Here is a 16,282-nt window from a genome sequence, read left to right on the forward strand (position 1 = left end):
TTTATGTTTTGGCCACACTATTTAGAGGGCTGGAACAAATTGTCTTGCGGGCAAAGTTTGGCTCACAGGCTACCAATTGAATAGCCCTGTCTTAAACCAACATCATATTGATGTCAAACACTGATATTTATTTGGCAAGCATGGCAACCAAATTCCAACTTCTGATAGACGTCATATTGGTAACTTTCACACAACGCCAAGCTGTAATATCATTAGACACTGATATTTGGTTGATTTTAGGTTGTGTGGGAAAGTGACCAAAATCCAACGTCGAGTCAACATCTCAAACCAACGTTATCTTGATGTGAAATACTGACATTTATTCATCAGGTATGGCAACCAAAATCCAACGTCTGATAGACATCATAGTGGTAACATCCATACAACGTCAAGCTGTAACATCATTAGACGTTGATAGTTAGTTGATTTTAGCTTGTGTTGGAAAGCAACCAAAATCTGACGTTGAGTCAAAATCTTAAACCAACACCATAATGATGTCAAATACTTACATTTATTCGTCAGGTATGGCAACCAAAACCCAACATCTAATAGACATAATAGTGGAAACGTCCACACAACGTCAAGCTGTAACATCATTAGATGGATTTTAGGTTGTGTTAGAATGACACCAAAATGGAACATCTTAAACCAACGTCAAATTGATGTTAAATACTGAAATTTATTTGTCAGGTATAGCAACCAAAATCCAACGTCTGATAGAGATCATAGTGGTAACATCCACACAATGTCAAGCTGTAACATTATTAGACATTGATATTTGGTTGATTTTAGGTTGTGTTGGAAAGCAACCAAAATCCAACGTTGAGTCATCTTAAACTAACGTCATATTGATGTCAAATACTCACATTTATTTGTCAGGTATGGCAACCAAAACATAACATCTGATAGACATCATAATAGTAACATCCACACAATATCAAGCTTTAACATCATTAGACGTTAATATTTGGTTGATTTTAGGTTGTGTTGGAAAGAGCCCCAAATCCAACATCTTAAACTCGGTGTCCTGGAGAGTTTATCTCCAACTTACTTTAACACACCTGCCAGGACGTTTCTAGTATCTAGTTATAGCTTGATTAGCTGGTTTAGGTGTGTTTGATTAGGTTTGAAGCTAAACTCTCCAAGACGGCCCTCCAGGACCGAGTTTGGACATCCCTGTCTTAAACCAACATAATATTGATGTCAAATACTGACATTTATTCGTCAGGTATGGCAACCAAGTTTCAACATCTGATAGACCTAATATTGGTAACTTTCACACAACGTCAAGCTGTAATATCATTAGACGTTGATATTTAGTTGATTTTAGGTTGGACGATGGACATTGATGTCGGCAAGATGTTGAGTTCTGATACGACGTCAATCTGGCGTCACATTAATATGCTCTGCCTGCTGGGAATGTTTCAACTAACCACTTTTAGGTAGTAACGTAGTGTAGCTAACTGCTTTTTAGAAGGTAGTTTGACATTAGCTTAGCCATTTTAACTGCAGAGTATTTTGTAGCTTATCAAGTAACAATTTCAGAGTAGCTTCCCTAATGTCAAATGATGCATCCATTTAGCTTTTTTTCAAATGTAAATAGGCTCCTAAAAGGTCTCATTGAAGAACTACTGACATAACCTACCTCAGAAGTCAAAGCACACATAAACACACCAGACTCAGTCACACTTATGATGAAAGACGGTCATGTTATTTTATAGCTGCCAGGTTATTTTCATCTTGACACGTGACAATAGGTTGTGCAAGCTTATGTTAAAGTTATCGAGGTATAGACAGATACTTTGATTGATGGTCGAATGAAGTGCACATGACAGAAGCAGATGTGTGTGTGTGTGTGTGTGTGTGTGTGTCATTGATGTTTTATGTCATGCAGCTGGTCTGCAGTCAGCTGAAAAGGTAATTGCTATGCTTTGTTTTCAAATTGTCAACATGGAATTTGAAGCAGATTTTAGTTCTCTGCAATGAATGTTCTGCTATTATTTAATATGGATGAAAGATGAAATCACTGACCATATATTACAATTTATTTTGCCTTTATACAGTGTAAAATGGTTCAAGGTGACTTGCAGCAAAATGTTTTATTAACTAGCCCCATGGCTATATGATTTTTAAAGTGGACTAGTTTTGATCTGTTCAAATGACCTTACTTGAAGGTGTGATAAATAGTTTAGTGAGCCCTTTTCAGACAAACTGTGGAATGTATTCCAACCAAAAAAAAAGCTGACTTAATTTAAAAAAATCATTTAATTGCTAGGTGTTGGTTGCAGACTCCTGGGTGTATTTTTGTTTGTATCATGTCAGGACTTGACCATTTAAGGACTTGACCATCTTGACATTGAAACTTATTAAATGGCTTAACTTGTAGATTCTCGTGTGTGCTTTAATAAATAAATCGAACTACTTTTGAAATCTTTATTTTGGGTAATATTAATGAAATGTTGCTTAAAAATGCAGATACCAGTCAGTAAAAAAATTGTGTTGTGTGGGTGAAAGTGGGCGGTAATGGTTGCTAATTGGGAGTCTAGAACATTTTTAAGACATTGAGTGAAGAGCTAAATGTTCTAGGTCAAAAATGTGTTTGGTTGAGAAAGCCATTTGGATCTACTTTTTAATCTTCAACAACATTGTGAGTCGTGTAAATTTAAACTAACAATATGGTAACCATGTTATAAACATGATGACAACATGGTAATTTATTATAAAACATGCTTGCAACATACTACCATGCTAGCAAATAATTAATTCAGTTTTAAAACATGTCAAGGCATGATATGCTAGAAGCATGCTAGCACAGTGGGCTATTGAATCATGAAACCAAATAGTATTATATTGGAAACATGCTAAAATTGTCAACAATATCAGAAACATATTTATGTTAGTTACCCAGCTAGCAAAATTAATGTGGCTCAAATTCGACCCACACCACACACTTACATCCGGCCCACATACCACATGGAATGATGGCACTTGGGCGGTCCACTTCTGTTTGCCAGATCTGGGCCACAATTAAACCATAGCAATATTACATATCTGCCAGAATTCAACCAATTGAACCAGAATTGACCCTATTCTGGGCCACAGTTTGCTTTTATTCTAGCCCAGATCCGGCCCACACCAAACACTTATATCTGGACCACATACTGAATGGAATGATGGCACTAGGGCGGTCCACTTCTGTTTGCCAGATCGGGGCCACAATTAAACCATAGCAATATTACATATCTGCCAGAATTCAACCAAATGAACCAGAACTGACCCTATTCTGGGCCACAGTTTGCTTATATTCTAGCCCAGATCCGGCCCACACCAAACACTTATATCTGGACCACGTACTGAATGGAATGATGGCTCTAGGGCAGTCCACTCCTGTTTGTCAGATGTGGGTCACAAATTAGCCAATCAATACCACATATTAGCCAGAATTCAACCAAATGAACCATAACTGACTCTATTCTGGGCCATAATTTGCTTTAACTCTGGCCCACATCTGGCCTACACCTTACACTTGCTGGGTGTAGCAAAGTACAAAATTCCCAGCATGTATTACAGTATAAATACATTATATAGCTTATTGATGCTACAGTTTGCTTTTGATTCTGCTGTTTATGTTGACGTTGTTGATTTTGTCACTTTTAGTCTCCTTTTTGTGATGTTTTTGAGTTTTGCTAATCTTGTTAATTGTCACCGTTTTTGTGGTTCGCTGATTATTGATGTCTCTGTGAGCAGAAGTTAAACCATATAATTTTTTTTAGATTATAAACCTTCATAATTATGTGGCATGTGCAAGCATGTTATTACGTTACTTCTAATAATGGATTAAACAGTGAATTACATTATTTCATCACAGGTTGTGCCTCACTTAATTTTATTTATAGATTTATTTTTTTACTTGGCTTGTTTGCGGTAATGAATAAACTTTTCAAGCAAAGTTCCTAAAAGTTACAGCAGCCCAAAAGAACATTTATATTAAGACGTTCAGGGCTATGAGCCCAACTAAAGCAAACACTATTTTTCTTGATGGTGACGTTAGTCTATGTGGTCCACATTTTAAGATACATGTTTTAAGATAACTGGGCCACATTTGCTACATCTTCTCTGGGCTGGTTTAGGCTTACAGCCACATTAGCCAGAGCTAACTGTGACGAATATTTGCCAAAAGTGTGGCCCACATATGTTTTAAAATAACTGGGCCACGTTTCATATTTTCTCTAGTCCACATTAGGCTCACAGCCACAATAGCCAGAGCTTACTGCGCCAAATATTGCCAAAAGTGGCCCACATATGTTTTAAAACAACTGGGCCACATTTGCCATAAATTCCCTGGGCCACATTAGGCTCACAGCCGCAATAGCCAGAGCTTACGGTGCCAAATATTTGCAAGAAGTGGCACACATATGTCTTAATGTGGGCCACATTTGCACTTACCTGTGTGAGCCACTTTAGGTTTAGACTAAATGACTATGATTAGATGACTAGATTAAATGACTATGTCACAATTTTGCCAATGTGGCCCACAATTTTCCTCCATCATTTGGGACAAATTTGTTATTTGTCCCAAACAAATTTATTCATTTGTCTGGGACAAAGGAATACCACCAGCACCGCATAACTGCCTAAGTGGCACACATTTGTATGCTATCTGGGTAATATGTTCATTTATTTATGTTAACCATGCTAGAAACATCTCAGCATCTTTTTGATTTAGGTTAGCAAACACTTAAGTATTGCTGACATGCTAACATGGTCTTAAGCTCATTCTGAAGGGCTTCAGCTCTGCACAGTTTATCTCCAACCACCTCCAACTCACACCTGCTTAATAGTCTCTTGTAGTCTTGAACACCTTGATTAGTTGTATCGCTGTATTGATTGGGGCTGAAGCAAAACTGTGCAGTGCTGCAGCCCTCCAGGAATAAGGTTGAGACCTGTGCGCTAACAGTATGTGTTTAGAATTTGTTAATAGTATTTTCTATTAGAAACCTGTTTTCAACAAACTAAATCATGCTAGCTACACGCTAACTATATTTAGCCCTGCTAGAAACATGCGACCATACATGTTAATTAATAAAATCAACATGTTATAACATGCTAAATTATGCTAATGTGTTATATGTTATCACCGGTTACCATTTGTTATCTATTCTAAAAACAAGTTAAAAAAACGCTCTGGTTACTAAAGTAACCCTTTTTGCCCAAGGAGGGGAACGGAAATGCTATCAGTGGATTTATTTTTTAATCCACGAATGGGGATTTCGGTTCAGAAAGCCAATTGTCTGAAAGAGTATATAAGGGGCCAATGAAATGCCAAATGAGTTGGCAGCGTAAGCTTGCGCACCTGGAACTTTCATTATGGCGATGTTATATATCATTTCCGTTCCCCTCCTTGGGGATTGAGGGTTACTTTAGTAACCAGAGCGTTCCCCTTCGGATAGGGAACTTCAATGCTATCAGTGGATTTATTTATTAATCCACGAATGGGGAAATGTCTGGAAAACGCCATAATATCTCAATCTTACCTTCGCCTCCGATGAGAGGATAGCCAGGCATGGCGTGAGCGCTCCTGCATCAAAGAGAGGCGCGGTCTTCCAACGTGATCCCTGGCCCTTACTTATCCCACTTCAAAAGAAGTTTTATGGATTTAGATATATTTTTTGGGAAGTCGCAAGCGTCTAGATAATTCTATGAAAATAAGACAGTACTTTGGGAAGCGTGCAGTCCCGATAGGGAGGACGCTGCGGAGGCCATCTGCTACCCAACGGGGGAGATATGATGGCAAAAATACATATGTACTAGCCCTGAAAATGGGGAGTACGCATATAATAAGATGGTTAGCGGAGAGGGAAGACACGGGTCCACCCGTGAGGGGGGACTGCACTGTGGCTGAATAAGCATATGGGATCGCCTAGTGGGGATCATGCATAGCGGGCACCTATACCCAAAATGCGGGCTGACCAGCAGGCAGACCTACAATGTAGTGGGCCAGCAAGTGATTCTTCCGCTGAGTCAGTGCTGGGGGCCTCGGAGGAATCTGCAGGGCTCACCTGACGGGGAATATTACTGACAGATTAAAAGGCGCACACATCTCCGTGTTAAGGAGAATGGCGCAGCAAGCATGTTTCAACACCTTCACCGAATTGTTTCCTCAATCACCAAAAGTTACCTAATACCCTTGAGGGAACCGGCTCCACTCACAGATTGTAAAACCTTGCAAATGTATTAGGTGTCGCCCAGCCCGCAGCTCTACAGATGTCTGTTAAAGAGGCGCCGCATGCACGCGCCCATGAGGATGCCATGCTCCGAGTGGAGTGCGCATGCACTCTCGGGGGACACGGCTCGCCTTGGCTCTGATAAGCGAGAGAGATGGTATCCACTATCCAGTGGGCCAACTTTTGTTTCGATACGGTACTTCCCTGCTGCCGACCACAATAACAGACGAAGAGCTGCTCAGATGATCTAAAGTCCTGAGTTTGGTCCAGATAAATACGCAAAGCGCGAACTGGACAAAGTAAGGAAAGGGCTGCCTCCTTCGGGGGCAGCGCTTGCAGGCTCACTACCTGGTATTAAAACGGAGTGGTAGGAACCTTGGGCACATATCCCGGGCGGGGTCTCAGGAACGTGAGAGTAAGCCAGCCCGAATTACAGGCACGATTCACTGACCGAAAAATGCCTCCAGGTTCTGACCCTCTAAATCGATATCAACGCGACCAGCAGAGCTGTCTTCAGGGACAGAAATCTTAAAATCCTGCTCTCTAGCTTCTCTTGGCATAAAGAAAGCACAACACTGATCTGGCAAATTTCAGGGGTCTTCTCTGCGAGAGGCGCACCATTCAGTGAATAGACTCCACTTCAGGGCATAGGCGCGCTCGAGGAGGGGGTTCTAGCCTGAGTGACGGTATTAACCACCGCAATCGGTAGGTTACCTAAGTCTTCCTCGCGTCTAAGGACCACCCGTGGAGGTTCCAAAGATCGCGGCGAGGGTGCCAGATGGTGCCCTGTCCCTGAGAGAGTAGGTGCTCTCTCAAAGGGATCTGCCAGGGGAGGGCCATCGCGAGGAGGGAGAGCTCTGACATCCAGGTCCGGTTGGGCTAGAGGGGCTCAACCAGCAACCTGTTCCTCGTCCTCCCTGTTTGCCTGAAATGTGAATGGCGCGCAGCGATTTCAGCCGCGGATGACTCCAGAGGAGCAGACGGCGGGCAAGCTGAGACATGCGGCGAGAGCGAATGCCCCCCATGCGGTTGATATATGCCATCGACTCCATGCTGTCCATCCTGACCAGCACGTGTTGCTGCTCCAGCACCGATAAAAATGGTGGAGAGCGAGGAACGCTGCCAACAGCTCCAGGCGATTGATATGACAATGCAACAGGGTTCCTTTTAACAGGCCCACAGCTGCATGCCCGCAACGCAACATGAAACAACAACATGACTGGACGCCTGTCCTAGAGGCACTCCGGCCTGTAGGAACGAGGGGTCGTTCCAAGGGCTGAGGGCACGGCGACACAACTCTTTTTTCGGCTAACCTGAAACCCCAACAGGTGGAGGTGCCGGAGCACCTTGTCTCTGTGCATAATCAATTGCCCCGAGAGTGGGCTAAAATCAGCCAGTTGTCGAGATAATTGAGTATGCGGATGCCCGCGAGCCGAAGGGGCGCTAAGGCACCCTCCGTGAGCTTGATGAGGACCCGCGGAGACAGAGAGAGCCCGAAGAGGAGGACTTTGTATTGCCCAGCTCGACCTTCAAGCGCAAACCGCAGAAACTGACGGTGGCGAAGAAGAATGGAGACATGAAAATACGCGTCCTTCAGGTCTATTGCTGCAAACCAATCCAGAGGACGAACGCACCGGAGGATGCACTTCTGCATGAGCATTCTGAACGGCAGCTTGTGCAGACAGCGGTTCAAAACGCGCAGATCTAGGATTGGCCGTGACCCACCGCTCTTTTTGGGCACAATGAAGTGCGGGCAGTAAAACCCGCTCTCCATCTCGGCTGGAGGGACCAGCATGATTACATCCTTCACCAGGGGGACAGCAATCTCCTCTCACAAGACAGGGGCGGACAGGGGGCTGACCCTGGTGAATACACACTCGTGAACTTGGGGGGCCGTTTCGCGAACTGAATCGCATATTCTGATTGTGCGTATGAGCCACCGCGAAGGGCTGGCCACGCTAACCAGGCAGGCAGAGCTCTTGCTAATAGACTCATCACTACAATCGCTGACGTACCAGCAGTGGGGCAGCGCGGAGTGGTGTACTGATCCGGGAAGCGTAAGGGTCCCGCAGAAGAGCTGGAGGCGAGAGATTTGCTCTCGCTCCGCACCCAAACTCCGGAGGGGAGGCTCGAGGGGAGGGAGAAAGGAGCCCGTCCTCCTAGCGCTTTTGAGCCACTAGCAAAACACACAGAACCTGCGAGCTAAAAGCATAGCATCTCAGACTGGCAGATTTCGGGCTGTCACATCGGGGAAGTGAAAAAGTGCTCTTTCATTGATGTTTTCATGGCAGCAAAAAGTGCCGTTGTAAATGGGGCCCCGCCCTGCAGCGGGGAAAGAGCAAGTTCCCTCTTTGCCAGATGACCTGTCCCAGGGACGCTTCACGGTCCGTTACCATACTTAACGGCGCTCTGGGCAGGGGGGGCTGCCTGCTTTCGAGGTGCTCGACGCGCTCGCTTACGGTCCCGCCGATAGGTGACATTACCCATCGCATCAGACTGCTCTCTCACTGCCTTGAATTCCTGGGTGAATTCACAGACGGTGTCGCCGAACAGGCCAGGTTGGGATATGGGGGACTCAAGAAAGCAGAAAACATTGTCCTCCCCAACCCACACGCAGCGGACTTAGTGGTCCGAAGAGCATAGTTGGATGCGGTGTGAAGCTCACAAGCCTAAGTTGGACCCACCTTCGTGCAGCTCAGCCAGCACCTGCGCTTGGTAGTGCTGGTAGGTGGCCATCGCATGCAAGGCGGAAGCAGCCTGGCCCGCAGACTTGTAAGCTCTTGGCTCCGTGGGAGGCAGATAACTTACAGGCTTTGGACGGGAGACGAGGCGGACCCCGCCAAGAAGAGGTGCCACGCGAACAAAGATTGACCGCAATCGCGCACTCAACCTGAGGAATCGCCACATACCCCCTGGCCGATCCAACGTTAAGAGTGGTGAGGGCGGAGGGACACGCAGCACGGGCAGAAAAAAAGTGCCCTCCAAAACTGCGTGAGCCTACTGTGCACCTCCGGGAAGAAGGGGACTAGAGGCTTCAAAGGCTTCGCCCTCTGGTCCTCTACGTAGCACCCATCTAGTCGGTCCAGCCGCGGAGCTGGGGGATAAACCAGTTCGGAAAAACACGGCTAACATGTCTGTTTGAGGATCCGTCTTGACAGCGTTTACCTGCCCGGAGGGGGCGAGCGGGTCTGGATCATCATCGGACCATGAAAGCCCACCCTTTGTGGACGTCTGGTCTCCTGTGTCATCAAGCGTAAGGGCTACCATCTGGTTAGACGGATAACTTCCCCCGCCCGAAGCTTGGATGGAGCGCTTGGAGGAGCGGCATGTCCGCGGGCTCGTGGGCGACGGATTATTTCTCGCTGAAACCCTCAGATCTACCCGAGTGCCCGCTGCAGTGCGGGGGACAGCTGGGGTGGTTTGCCTTTTTGCAAAGGCTAGCCGCGATCTTAACTGCGCAACAGTCATGGCATCGCAATGACGACATGAACTGCCTGCGAGCAGCGCATTAACATGCTGGACCCCCAGGCATGCAACACAGTGCCCGTGCCCATCATCCGGGGACAGGAAACCATCACATCCAGAAACGCATGGTCGGAGCGCCATACTGAAAAGGACGTGCTGCACGACTGTATTGCTCTTTTTGTGAAGTTGCAACTTTATTCGCACCGCTCTGGTGGACCGAACCCAAAGAACGCCAGGCAAGGGAGAAACCCAGCTCGACCGTCTGCCGCTGCGTGTACACACTCTGGACCGGAAGAATGCTCTCGTCGCTTGAAATCCCTGGATCACAGCAGGAAGATGCCTCATCGACTCTCTCAGAAGGCTGTAATAGTCTCTGAAGCGAAAAGGATTGCGTTTCCTTGCTTTTCCTATCCTTATATGCGGAGCTAATTGGCAATAAGTTCCAGGTGCGCAAGCTTACGCTGCCAACTCATTTGGCATTTCATTGGCCCGTTATATACTCTTTCAGACAATTGGCTTTCTGAAACGAAATCCCCATTCATGGATTAATTAAAAATACACTGATAGCATTGAAGTTCCCCATCCGAAGGGGAAAATATTGATCCATGGTAGCAAAATGCTAAAACATCCACATGTTAACAATGTGATAAAACATGCTATTAGTTGTAAGGTCCAGCCAGTTGGTCCAATGACGGTATCCAATGGTTGATGAAGGTTCACTGCATGTTCGGTCTTTCCAGTGCACAATGTTGATTTATATTAAACTTAACTCATATCTGACTCCAATTTTAGTATGAGGTGGTTTAGAATATTAATATATTTATCCTTGTTTTATCTGACTCCAATTATAAAACATTAAGAAGATTATATCAATATGTAATTTAGACAAATGTTTGAACCGTTTGTCTTCACTATTAACTATTACATCCGTTCATTCGGGTGCTCATGTCGCTCAGAGAAATCGCCTCGGCCGAAGGCGTCCCTCACGGTCAAACTCCGGTCAGTCTTGAATATTAAACAGAGGTAAATTGACTAATACTTTAGATGGCCGCTACCAGCGCGCTCGTTCTAAAATACTTTAGTTAGTCCCGCTTAGATGTACACCTTTGAGTTAAGACAATCATCATTTCTAATTAGAGGTTAGGGCATTAATATAAATGTACCCGACTACTGGACTCTATAGTAACTTTGGTTTTCACCAAGCCCATGGTTTCCCATATGAACTTAATTTAGAATAATATTACCTTCAAACAAAGGTCGGGTACCCAATCTAGGTTAGTCGTGCAACACCTTGTCGACCTAGGCGGAAGTTATCGCCCTTTCCACCTAAGTACACATGAATCAATATCAAGAGTCAGCCGGATCGCTAAAACACAATTAGTGTGCCCAATGCTCCATCTCAACTGGATTTTAGTCCGTCTACTGACCTGACGCAAGACGTGCGGAAACAAGGATACAGCGTAATCTACTTGAATTAATAATTACAGAGTGAGCAAAATATGGGCAAACATTACAATTTATTAGTCAGGTAAATGTATTATGCCAATTCAATCAGTGAATTCATAAATGATCAATACAAAACATCAAATTATCAAAGATAAATCCAAGATGAAAAAAATGTATTCCTGACTCTGTAATATACATAACATGGCGCAAGCCATGTTATGGGCTGATCTGGTTAGGCAGAATCGCGCTGAGTTTTTCTCAACCCTTACCTTAAATAATCCAAGAATTCCCTCAAGGAAGGGGGTGTGAATAACAAAAAAGGCATTCACACTTAGTGTCACACCCCTCACAGTGGTTCAAAAGATGCCTGAAGTTATATATTTATTGTTCTGATTATGTCTATTTCTGAGAGAATGAGACCATTGTACCAATCGCACTGAGACATTTCAAATGATATCAAACATGATGGTTAAAGTCAGTTTGGTTAATTCTAGAACATTCAAACATTGAAATGACCATATGTGTGAGTTGGGGGGATGAAGCTGAGTTTCAGCATAGTCAGATGCAAATGCAGCAGGAACTGGTTTTTCACGCATTCCCCCCTGGTGGGTTGTGGAGTCCATTGGCCCTGTCTTCAGCTCATGTTTTGAATTGTCAAAGACATAAAAAATATTTGTAATATTTCAATTCTTACATAGTAAACAACAGAATGTGTGAAAACATGACATTAGCATGTTAAAATCTTAGAAAAAAAGAGACAAAAAGAGATAATACTAAAAGTTAAAATACCCTAGCCACAATAATGTTAAACATTCTAGCAACATGGTATTTTTTAAAAAAAATAAAAATTGCTGAGTTTACAGTTAGAAGGTCGCTGATTTGAGTCCCGGCTGGACCAGTTGTCATTTCTGTGTGGAGTTTGCATGTTCAGCCCATATTCATATGGGTTTCCTCCGGATGCTCTGGTTTCCCCCTTAGTCCAAAAACAAGCGCTATATGTGAACTGAATAATCTAAATTGACCTTCATGAATGTATTCATGTGAGAATAAGAGTGTGTTTCAACATGCATAAAACATGCCAGAATAGTTGGCGGTTTATTTCGCTGTGGCAACTCCTGATAAATAAGCTGAAGGAAAATTAATTAATGAATGAGTTGAAAACATAAGATACTGATAACAAATATCTAAAAACCACCCACACTGTAAATGTAAATATACGATGCACTCTTTCTTCTCTTTGTTATGGTTTCAATAGACTAATCATATTATTATACAACACATGTACAAAATAACCTGCTTCATGTCTTATTATAGCCAGTACACCAGTACACATCTATTTATAGTGACTTAAAGGAAGTCACATTGTTGTAATTTAGTCAAAGAGTAATGCAAAAGCTTTCTCCAACTGGATTTGGATTCTTCACATTCACATGCGGAGACCAGCTGGATCATTTTCAGGAATGGCTTGCTTAAGAAACACCACCGTGGCATTCCATTTTCAGCCTGCTTTCTCTTTTTTTCAGAAATGAAAAGGCAAAAAATGTAAAACTCCATTCTTGACAAGGATACTGAAATGTGATCTCATGTTACTGAAGAAGGAATGCTGAGGATGGAAAGGTGGGTGTATTTTCCTCAGCCAATCATAAGGTTTCTTTTGTCATCCATTAACGCAGAGCAAGAACTGTTTGTCCCTGCAGATTGCATTCTTTACAGCCACCGATCAACAGAGTTAAAAACAGTTCTTTCTGGCATTTACTGCAGTAACTTTAAAGTACACTGATTTTTAAATCTCTTAGTTTACAAGAGACACTTAAACCCATGTTTATGTGCATTACATGTATACGGTGGCCCCCCAAAACAAAGGTTTAGGAATTTAAAACACACCTAAAATGATGTCATTGCTTTAGATGTCTAATTAAATTAAATGCTTTTGAAATTAATTTAGTTATCCTAATATAGTAATGACAGAATGATAGACAATGACATAGTAATGATGACAATGATATAGTAATGATAGAATGATACATTTTTTTTTAAATTCCCAATGATCGGTGCTTGTGATGCCAATAAAAGAAAAGAAGTGATCCAGGACCTGATACTTGAGGTACCCCTAGATGTATCGAACTGAACACTTCACCCTTTAAAGTAATGATCCTGCACACATGATTATGAGCAAAAAGAGTCTGCAAAAAGAGTTCAGGAATTTAAAATACACCTAAAATTATAGATGTCACTGTTTTAAATGTATAATTCAATGAAATGCACATAATAAAAATGCGTTTAGTTTCCTAATATTTGTGTAAGTTTTATTTAGGGTTTATCATATCAGTCACATTCTTTAATACATGTTGAATGTGGATAGAAAGTTTGAACAGTCCCTCATAATATGAGCTGTGCAGCTTCTAATAATCCATATAAATATAAAAAAAAAATGTTGAATGCATTATGACGGACTGTATACACTACCTGACAAAGGTCTTGTCGTCAATCCCAGTTGTAAGAGCAACAAATAATAACTTGACTTCTAGGTGATCATTAGTAAAAGTAGCAGAAGGTAAATTTTTCCAACAAATCATCTGTTGATCTGCATCCCAAGCATTACAAATACTGCAGAAAACCTACTGGAATCCATGTGGACCCAAGATTCTCACAGGTATCAGTCAAGTTTGGTGAAGGAAAAATCATGGTTTGGGGTTACATTCAGTATGGGGTGTGCAAGAGATCTACAGAGTGGATGGCAACATCAACAGCCTGAGGTATCAAAACATGTGTTGCCCATTACATTTCAAACCACAGGAGAGGGCAAATTCTTCAACGGGATAGTGGTCCTTCTCATACTTTAGCCTCCACATCAATGTTCCTGAAAGCAAAGAAGTTCAAGGTGCTCCAGGATTGGTCAGTCCATTCACCAGACATGAACATTATTGAGCATGTCTGGGGTAAGATGAAGGAAGAGGCATTAAAGATGGATCCAAAGAATCTTAATTAACTCTGGGAGTCCTGCAAGAACAATTTCTTTGCCACTTTATTAATAAGTCATTGCAGAGATGTATGGTTGCAGTCATCCAAGCTCATTGAAGTCATATACTATATTAATTATTTTTCTACTGCACCATGACTTTATATTCCATACTGTACATTATTTCTGTTAGATGACGAAACTTTTGTTTATGCAAAGTCAGACCATTCGGCCTAATTAAATAGTTAAAAATCAAGGCATGATCATATTTTATTTTGGTAAATAAATGTAATCTAAAAGCCTGTGCCTTTCATATAAGCCACTTCTGATATCAAATGATCAACTAGAAGTCAAGTTATTATTTGTTGTTACTAAAACTTGGATAGGCAACAAGACTTTTGTCAGGAAGTGTATAAATTATTCACATGTTGCAATAAGAGCCACCAAAATTGCTTGTCAGCATACTAAGTTGCACAGAACAGACCATAATTGGACAATATAAGGGAAGTATTTCCTAATTTTTTAAGCATCATAAGTCTATTAATTCTGCCATGTTATTTATGCTTGTGGTATTGTTAAATTCTAAATATACCTGTTACAAATTATTTACACTAAACTTCTTTTTCCCCAAGAACGTGTGAGCCATTTCAGGTCATGATTTTCTGAAGAAACACAAGTGTCACAATGATTTGCGTTTCGAAGTAGATCTCTGGAAAACAAAGTAAGAAATGTGTGTCCTTTGCTGGGTAATTTATTCTGACAGCCAGCAGTAAAAGTAAAAAAGCTGGAGATAGAGGAAGATAAGTGGGGGTGTAAAACAATTTTATTGCCAATGGTTATTTTTATCAGCAGAAGCGTAAGACAGTGGCATATATGTGGGATAACAACAGCCCTAACTAATCAACAAAGTTTATTTTGAGGTCTTATGCAGGGGATAATTAAGCTAATCATAACAGCAAAGATAACACTGAACTGAAGGAACCAATGGCATTTGCTGTGCCTGAATGTTTGCATACTACTTACAAAATTCTTAAAGTTTTTACAAAAGAAGAAGAGTGTTGACAAAATAAAAGAGATAATACAAAATGCATTTTTTTATTTAGTACTGTGCTGAGTAAGATGTTTAAGATAAAGGATGTTTAATTGAAGTTTATAAGATGAAAACATAGCTATATTTTACAAATAAATAACCCCCTGTGAACAATTTAATATACTTGGTTTACATGTGATGCTACAAAAGAAAACACATTGCATTTAGAGCCAGGGGTAAAAGCATCAAAACAGAATAAAGATGTAAATGTTCTTCTTATATTGTTGAAATGTTATTGTTTTCCATTTAGTACTGCCCTTTGGAAAATATGAAAATACCTAAATGTTTCCCTGGAGACAAAACAAGTGTAATTTACCTTGATCTTCAAATTCTAAAGGTCTTGATCCTTGGCTTCTATTGCCCCATCTTTCCTTCTGGAGCATTGGTGAGTGTTTGAACCTTTAAAAAAATATTTTTAAGGTTAAACATAATTTTATGTACACAGACTAGTAACTAAACAAGACACTGGTGAACATAGTCAGTATAGAACTTTATAATTCTAAGGTGACGAAACTCAAAGTATGTGGTAAGTGGTTCCTTTGACATGCGTCTTTTCCAGGGGCTTCCACTATAATCTTACGTGATGCAACATATGTCGAGTCAGAGGAAGTTGACAACTTGTATTCGGCAGCCACCTGAAGTCATAGAGTTTAAAAATTTAATTATTTTCTTATGTGTTACAAAGACACATCAATCTATTTCAGAAAATATGTTATCATACACAATGAGAGAGTGTTGGTTAGATTTACAGTGGGATTTTTTTTTAATCATAAAAATGACAATTATTGTTACAAACACCATTATAGAACATGGAAGAGCCAGGATAAAATTTAAAACTACTCTGACTGTGCCTGTTTGTGTACATTGAGAATGACTTGAGCATGGGTAAATTATGGGGTTATACTATTACTTTAGGATGGGACATTTGCTTTGGCCATTCATTTACATGACAATACTATTTTAGGGGCCCAAAAATGCACCTTGATCTTGTGTAAAAGTTGACGTCATAAGCATATGTATTAAATGATGTACATTCTATAGTCATGTGCTAAAACATTACAACCAAAACAGCAATGGCTGACTGAAGGGCCTTATGTG

At 41.6% G+C, this 16,282-nt stretch overlaps 1 long non-coding RNA gene across 2 annotated transcripts in view; it reads left to right on the top strand.

Annotated features, from left to right (window-relative positions):
• The first annotated feature begins 1,742 nt into the window (after positions 1-1,742).
• LOC141377787 (uncharacterized) overlaps positions 1,743-16,282 on the top strand; it is a 34,183-nt gene continuing 19,643 nt past the window's right edge. The window contains exons 1-4 of one of the 2 annotated variants that reach the window (XR_012390662.1): positions 1,743-1,917; positions 12,659-12,752; positions 14,727-14,815; positions 15,435-15,569. This is a non-coding gene — a long non-coding RNA (uncharacterized lncRNA). The remainder of the gene's footprint in view (positions 1,918-12,658; positions 12,753-14,726; positions 14,816-15,434; positions 15,570-16,282) is intronic. The other variant, XR_012390663.1, reaches the window with a different exon arrangement.

Source organism: Danio rerio, chromosome 15 (assembly GCF_049306965.1).
Source record: "Danio rerio strain Tuebingen ecotype United States chromosome 15, GRCz12tu, whole genome shotgun sequence".
In the NCBI taxonomy this organism is placed as follows: domain Eukaryota; kingdom Metazoa; phylum Chordata; class Actinopteri; order Cypriniformes; family Danionidae; genus Danio; species Danio rerio.